Genomic DNA, 9,150 nt, shown 5'->3' with positions numbered 1-9,150 from the left:
GGTCTCTCTAGTTTGCAATAGTACTTCATCCCCTAATGAATGCATCTCATATAACCAAAGTATTATATGGTTAAGAAGCGGCAGTATTCCCTTGGCTTTTGAACAGAATAGTTTGTCGGAATTAATGCTTAATTTCAAATATCGAAAGAGGTTTAAAAATGTTCGACAAAGAACTAGTCTATTTTCCAACAGCAGACCACTCTCTGAACTGACTATTATATACAACATAAGATAAATGAATATTGAATTTAAATATTAGAATTTGTACACCCCGAACAGGCTATATTAACTTTGCCACGATGTTTGCTAATTTCAAAACCGTCACAGGCCCTATAAAGTATATATGTATATATAAATTGCGGGAGTGACCAGCGAACGTCTTTAGCCATAACCACAGGTCTATTCATCTGTTCGTCTGTATATACGAGAAATAGTCTCTGAGTTTTTGAGATATCTATCTGAAATTAAACACACGTTCTTTTCTCAAAAATCAGCTGTTAAATGTCGAAACCGCTGATATCGGCCAACTGCACCACCTCAGTTTGTGGTGGAAACGTTTTGCTCTTCACAAAATTTCACACAGATTATCATCAAAGGCTTCCAATCTCTGAACAAATAATGCAGATCGGACAACTACAGCTTATAGCTGAGACATTATCTTTCAAATATATTTAATTTTTCCAATGGGCAAGCTTTTCTCGTACAATAAACATTTTTTGGTTCTTAACAATAACTTAAATTCGAAAAATGTTCGAAATAAAGTCAAACCATTTTATTAATAAAGTTTACCCAACTTCTCAATAGATTTAAAAGATTTTTTTTTTCATATCTTATTATTTGTTATTTAATGAAGAACTAACTATACGTAAACAGAAAAGCGTGAGAAATTTCTCAAAAAAGTGAGTTCGTGTTTTTATATTCTTCGACTAAATACATATTTATAGAGAATCAACAAGAGCACTGGTTTCGATCTCGCAGCATGATTGTACAGTCCTCTATAGATCTCCCGCGATTCACGCGCCATGATTGTTTGTTTGATCAATTTAATATGAATGAAACCACTTGACGGAATTAAGAATTTCTTTCATTGCTGGGAAGCTACAAAGTCAAAAAAGTTGGGGATCTCATCTAAAATGCCAATAATTAATCCAAGGTGTAAAAGGATGCTTAAAAATGTTTTACATAGTGTGGGCTACGAATGCTATTGATCATAGAACAAAAGAGTGTACTAAGACTTTGCAGAACTTAAATACAGAAAATGTCGCAACAGCATAAAACGACCTGTCATAGTTACGTCACAATATTTGTTCTCTTATTAAAAAATAATAATAATTCAAACAAGTAAGAAAGAGTTAGGTTCAGATATAACAGAACATTTTACCCTTTTGCAACTTGCAAGAATTAAAGCCAGGGAAGTACGTTCAAATACAGAAATCTTGTTAGTTAATGGGGTCTAAGCCGAGATTTCACTCGATTTTATTCATTTTAAGCACAAATATGCTCAGTTACAAAAACTGTACTCAATTTTATGAAGACAACTCACATATTGGCCTATATCGGCGATAAAAAGTCACCGGGAAGAACTTTTATACAAGGTATGAATGGGCTCAGGGAAGTTTTGATCCGACTCCTCCCGTCTTTGATACACAGAAATACTATTGTCAGGAAAGGATGCTGTTCCAATTTTCATTGTATATCTCACACATTGATCGATATTTTGCGTCAAATGTCAACTATAATCACTGCGTGCACTTATTCAGTACCTAAGGGATTGAACATTTTTGGTTCGATTTTGGAGGTTTTTAGTCATAAGGTGACACACCTCAAATGCACTATTCGTGCAAAGCTTTATCCTGATATCTCAACTCATTCTTGGTTTGTATTGTGGAAAGTGAAAGTTTCAAATGAAATATAAATTGTGTTATAAGTGAAGTAGTCATGGCCTTAGTTTCAGGTGATATGAACCATCATTGGGTGAACAAACCTCTCTAGCAACATGTTGCAAAAGTATAATAACGCCTGTGCAAAAGCTCTTTATTTGTACTTTGGCATCAATCATATACAAGCCTGATTCGATATCTTTATAAAACTTTTGAATTATTCGATTCGGTTATTCCATTCGTAAGAAATGACGAATTTAAATATGTTAGTATTAGAAAAAGGTTGGGAGGTGAGCTACGGGGGAGAGATAAAAAAACAATGGCATCGTTGATTCCCAACGAAGCGGTCGTGCACGGAATTTAATATAAATAATATTAAAAGTTCAATGGTCACATCTTGTCGTCTATGTGAAATTCTACTTCCCCAAAAAGTATATTAAATGGAGTGATCCGCTAGTATCACATGATAATCATACATTTGTGGCAAGTACATAGTTTTTTTAGGTTATCATTAACAAAGATGAATAATTGAAATTCATGAACTTATTTCATGGAGAATACGCTTGGACCACAATGAAAGCATCGACTTTTTTCAAGGTTGGGGAATGTGCATTCAGGGACTTTTTATAACCAGCAGCATTTACGAACTGTATTACATTTTCTCAACAAAGTAGGAATAAATATTCCTGCTCTCCTTAGCTTGCGCATAATATGTTTCTTCTTATTTACTGGCGTAGACACCGCTTAGGCTATTACAAAGAGCGCCAATCGTTTCTTCTTTTCGCTTCGAGGCGCCAATTGGATATTCCAAGCGAAGCCAGGTCCTTCCAACGGTGTGGAGGACTTCCTCTTCCTCTGCTTTCCCCGGTGGGTACTGCGTCGATCACTTTCAGAGCTGGAGTGTTTTCGTCCATGACCTGGACAGCGTAGCCTGTGTCTTTTAATTCGCTGAACTATGTAAATGTCGTCGTATATCTCGTACAGCTCATCGTTCAATCGAATGCGAAATTCGCCGTGACCAACACGCAAAGGACCATAAATCTTTCGCAGAATCTTTCTCTCGAAAAGTCGCAACGTCGACTCATCAGTTGTTGTTATCGTCCAAGCCTCCGCACCATATAGCAGAACGGGAATTGTTAGTGACTTATAGAGTTTGGTTTTTGTTCGTCGAGAGAGGACTTTACTTCTCAATTGCCTACTCAGTCCGAAGTAGCACCTATTGGCAAGAGTAGTCCTGCGTTGGATTTCCAGGCTGACATTGTTGGTGGGGATAATGCTGGTTCCTAAATAGACAACTTCAAAGTTATAACTGTCAACAGTGACGTGAGAGCCAAGTCGCGAGTGCGACGACTGTTTGTTTGATGACAGGAGATATTTCGTTTTGCCCTCGTTCACTTCCAGACCCATTTTCTGTGCTTCCTTGTCCAACCTGGAGAAAGCAGAACTAACGGCGCGGGTGTTGAGTCCGATGATATAAATATTATCGGCATACGCCAACAGCTGTACATTCCTATAAAACATTGTACCTGCTCGATTAAGTTCTGGAGCTCGAATTACGGCTCGAAGAGGTCCTTCCCGATCCTGACGGAGCTTTTCGTGTTGCTCAAAGTCAGCTTACACAGCCGTATTATTTTTGCGGAATACCAAATTCAGACATCGCGGAATGAAGGCAGCTCCTCTTCGTGCAGCCGAAAACAGCTTTGAAATCGACGAAGAGGTGGTATGTGTCGATTTTCCTTTCCCTGGTCTTTTCCAAAATTTGGCGCATGGTGAATATCTGTCCGGTTGTTGATTTTCGAGGTCTTAAGCCGCACTGATAAGGTCCAATTAGTTTGTTGACGGTCGATACAACCTTATACGCGATGTTGAGGAGGCTTATCCCATGGTAGTTGGCGCATATTGTGGGGTCTCCCTTTTTGTGGGTTGGGCAGACCACACTTAAATTCCAAACGTTGGGCATGCTTTTGTCCAACTATATTTTACAAAGAAGCTGATGCATGCTCCTTATCAGTTCTTCGCCACCGTGTGTGAATAGCTTGGCTGGCAATCCAGCGGCCCCCGCTGCTTTGTTGTTCTTCAGGCGGGTAATTGCTATTCGAACTTAATAATGGCCGGGCAATGGAACATCTGTTCCATCATCATCGATTGGGGAATCGGCTTCGCCTTCTCTTGGCGTTTACTTTGACTGCCGTTCAGCAGGCTAGAGTAGTGTTTTCGCTCCATAGCATAATTATGGTATTCAGAGTTTACTTTTAAAGTTAATAGGTGGCAACTTTAACAAGATAACATATTCAAACTGTGAGCAACCCTTCAAACAGCTGATTCGAACTGTCAAAAATTGTGTAGCTACAAAAATATTTACATGTAAGCAATGCCTCTCAGAAGTGGAAAAGAGAAATTACTAAACGGACTGTGCTTAAAAAACGTGTTGGAATTGCTGCTACAAGATTCAAGTAGGTGCACATTTCTATATTCATATAACTTTTATAATTTTGCGCATTGATTTAGGCAGTGAAGATGAGGACTGCGATATTCTAATGGACTTTAATGTTAGTGCAGCAATAATTTTGTCCTCAAGAAGATGCAGCCACGTAAATGTGCCAAAATCTACAAATTGGATTGACACAATCCTTCCCAACTTCGACAGACCGCATTATTTCTGCCATTGTAAATTTGAAATCTAAGTTTTTGTGTTGGCCAACTAGGGAAGAAAGACGCAAACTTCTAGCCAATACAATGCACGAGTTGCCAGGGTGCATTGGCTATGTCGATGGCACTGAAATACGTTTGTCGGAACTTCCAATTAAGGATCATGAATTCTATTTTTACAGGAAAAAAAAAGTATTCCATGAAAATGCAAATAGTGTGCGACTATTCTTTGAGAATTCGACAAGCAACAATTGGATATAGGGGCTGAGTACATTATGCTAAAATTTTTGCAGAATCAGCTATTGGACGAGCACCTGGAAATTATTTGTGTGAAAGGCAATGGATAGCCGGTGATTCTGCGTATCCCTTAAATAGAAATATAATTACACCTTTTCGGCAAAATAGCAACGAACTGTCGCAACATAAAAGGGATAGGTTCAACAAATACTTTTCTAAATATCGAGTACGAGTGGAAAATTGTTTCGGCAAATTAAAAGAAAGATTTAGCAGCTTAAAAGAGCTTCGGTTTCGATTGTCCAACGAAAATAATTACAAGAGCTGTTGCAGATGGATTTTAGCCTGCAGCATTTTGCATAATATATTGCAAGACTTCAACAATGACGACGATAATAGCTGTGATGGGGAAGAAATTGATGATCCTCCAGAAATTTATGAACAACACGAATTACGAATTGCATTGGCTGAATTTGTCAATAATAGGAGCTCCCAATAAAAGTTTCTAAGTGATTTTTTTTTTAATTTTTAGAACTAAATGTGTTTTTTTAACCAAATACCATTTAGTTGTAAAGACAATTATCTTAATATTTAAAGGAAGAGTTCCAATGTAATTAATAAATAGACTAGTAATTTTTGTTTATATCATATTCGTAGTGCTTTCTTTGTGTATCCTCAGAATGGGTTAAAAATTATAAAGTACAGAAAATAAAAACCGCCAAAGAATATGTAGCAGTGTTTCCGACGACGTGTTTTCTTTACGCTTGATTTGCATAACAGGTTTTTATCAACACAGGCTTTAGTTATTTAAATTGAATTAGTTTCGTATAGAAATCTAAACTTTACAAATTTTTATCGAAATATTCAACTTTTTAGTCGACATTTTTAGCCTTTTTGGTATGCAGTTCAATAACCTATTAAATTTTATTGAAATAAAAGATGTTTAATATTTTTCTGATGAAGGTGTTATACATGTTTTCTTCATATAACGCGATTTATTTTCTTTATGGAAGAAAATACTTAGCACCGCGAGATTTTTATTGCATTATTTTCATTTTTTCCATTTCAATTCTTTCTTTCATTCCAGTTCTTTTGAATTTTTCATAACTCTAATTTCCCTGTCAGCTTTCTTTTTCTACCAACTCTTTTTCAAATTTTTCTTTATCAAACAAAAATTGTTGCTCTTTTAGCATTAATTCATTTTCCCTCATCTTAAATTCCTTCTCGATTTTGTCTTTTTTTGCATCCAATAAGCTGGAGTGTACATCGAGAACGTCTGATAGGGCTGTACGCGAATATATACCCTTTCAGACAGCCTTTGACGTAGAAGGGGTGACCAGAGGCTCGGGTAATGCCACGATTTCCTCGACGGTTATATCAGAGGACGTGCAACTTCTGGTGAACTGTACTGACATGCAATGTCCTCGGTATCCAATACAAGGCAGTTTGAAGGGAGCTCCCTATAGCCAAAAATGTCTTCTAAGTCATCGTACCGGGGACACATCCTTACGATCGCGTCTAAAAATGAAGTGTATTTGTAAGATATATACATTTAAAAATGTATGATGTGTAGAACCTACTTTTGGTAGTGTCACAATTACCAATTTACCTTGCAACGCACGGTTCAAAAATCTTATATAATAATGTTGGGCCGTTGGTTTCTCTAGTGGCCTGTTGTCCCTCAAAAAGTTGATTAAACTTTCATTTTCGTTGTCGGTCCACTTCCTGTAGGGAGCATTTCGAACACGCTTATGTACAACCTGCAATAGAACAATTATAGGCAGAATATTTTCATATTTACATATATTTAAAAATATTGCGAATTGCGTTTACCTTCTGTATTTCAGTGTTGCTTTCCATTTTTTCTAAACGCGATTAGTCAGCTGATCAAAGTTGCCATGTTTAGCAGGAACCAGCCTAATAGCCTTGACAGACGGCAGCGTTAATCCGGATTAACTGCGCACTTAATCAGATCCAAATTTGTAGGTGACAGACGGCAGCTATGCGAGTTTGAAACTCTCATAAACAGCTCATTGTCCTTTTTATAATATTTTCAATGAAAATTGATAGAAGATAAACATTACAATTGTTAGCCGACCAATTTTTACCAAACCACTTTTTATTACAAAAACATATCAACACATTATTTTTAAAACTGCATCATAAGTTTTATTGATATTATATTGAGAATTTAATAAACAGCTGTCAGGGTTGCTTGTATTTCATTCACAATAGATGAAAATTGGCCATTTTTAACAATGTTGCCAACGAAAATCTCACAAACTCCCTAAAATTTTGAGTGTTATTTTTGGATTCAGCAACGGAGTTAGCTGTGGTAACTCCTGAATTAATCCCGAAAAATGCAATTAATCTGGTTTAACGCTGCCGTCTGTCAATGCTATAAGACTGTTATTTCGAACTTGTATAGGAAATAACAACAAACAAAGTTACCACGTGGTAAAATGTTTTGAAGTTAACAGATGGCAAAATTAACACATCAGATAATAAAGAACTATGAACACCCTAAATATGTTTACTATGTTCTGTTTTGCCCAATAGTGTTGTCTATATCGATCGGCTGACGATAAAGATCTTCTCTGTTGGAAGCGGAACATAGAGCTGCAAAAGCAATGCCAAAATTATAGAAAAGCATAACGTTTAGCATAGCTGAGTTATTTGTTTCAATGATCGGTCGGAACATGTACTTTATGTTTTTTACGACGCTTTTGCAACACGAACTTTCAACACCCAAACAAAAAGTGGAATTTGCCACATTGTAAAATGAATTGCCAAGTTAAGTGAAATATGTATGATATTTTATTGTTGCGTTTTATTGGTACAAATCTAACGTTTAAAATCGGTCTGGCCACATGGGTGACAAGTTTTCGTCTCAAAATTATTAAAATCAATCATATTTTCACCACCACAGATTTAAATTTGTTTTTTACGGAGAAGCTGTGCCGAGGATTTCTGTTAAAGTTTCTTGGAATTCTTAAGGCAAAACGAAACATACTTATAACTAAAACTGGTATGTACGTGTGATCATAGGCATATTAATATTAATTTCCATGGAGTGTATGTAGTGTATGTGTCCTTTCAACGGATTGCAGTTTCGGTAGTTGTGACTTGCTGGGTCTTAAAAGATAAATAAAAGTCTACACCGTAGTAGTATACATATGTTACCAAAGTTGTGTAGATTTACGTATACATACGAATATATATTGACGTGTATATTTTTTTCAAAAACTGTTGTACTTCAAATCGATATTTGTGCTGAATTTTGCAATTTTGACCTTTGCCGAAAGTTGTGGTTTCGTATAATACCTAATAAGTTGTTGTGTAATAAATCAATATAATATGACGTAAAAATATTAATAGTCGCTCCACTTAATTGTAGAGATAATAACACTTACGTTTCAAAATATTTCATACGAATTCACTACTTTAAAATTTCATAACATTTTTTTTTGTAAAATATTTGTAAACATAATCAATTATATATATTAGTTTACGTATATTCTACAAAAGAATATATATAATAAACAGTTATATATATCCTATAGTACTAAAATATATTCGACAAATTAAAAAAAAATATATTTCTAGTACTAAATGTAAATATTTAATATTTTAATATTTAAAATTTTGTGTCTAAATTTGGTGTTCTAGAAACCAGATTTAGACATAAAATTTTACTTGCGAATGAAATTAAATTTCCACAATTTATATGTGACAAAGAAACCGAAGCATGCCACATTTTGTTTACTGTAGATACGTGTAAATGTGACACACATTTTGCCATCAAGTATTAAAATCTCAATTTTCCATCAATGGTCTGCAAACAAACACATACAAATTTTAGGAAATCTAACAACGATTATTGTGGCAAGAATAGAACAAGCATACAAGTATGTCAAAAAACTGCATGTTGCATCGTCAACGTTGACCAAGGCATGAAAATTACAAACACAAATGGCTGCTTGTAGATATATACATATAAATGTCCTTATTCAAATTACCAAAAGAAAAAACAATTATTATTTGGTGCAGAAACTGTTCAATAGTCAGTGGAAAATATTCTTGGGTTGTGAGCACAAAAAGTTTTAAATTTTCTGCACAGAGTATGACATATTTAAAGTGTAAAAATGTGCCTAACAAATTTGGTTTGAAACACCCTTTAGAAAATCGAGCAAGAAGTCACTTCTTCGTTGTTTTTTAGTTTGCGTATTTTCAGGCACTTCGGTATACTTGAATGGCTTTGAAATTAAATTTTCATTTCTCTGCAATATATTTAGTTATGGTTATGTAGAATAATAATACATATGTATATAAGTCTCCCATTAGTTGCTAGAACTGTCGGATTATTGCTTTCTCAATTCCCACGACG

This window comes from Bactrocera tryoni, unplaced genomic scaffold, assembly GCF_016617805.1.
Source record: "Bactrocera tryoni isolate S06 unplaced genomic scaffold, CSIRO_BtryS06_freeze2 scaffold_926, whole genome shotgun sequence".
Taxonomy (NCBI): domain Eukaryota; kingdom Metazoa; phylum Arthropoda; class Insecta; order Diptera; family Tephritidae; genus Bactrocera; species Bactrocera tryoni.
The sequence above is the reverse complement of the archived record's forward strand: the minus strand, read 5'-3'. Positions refer to the sequence as shown.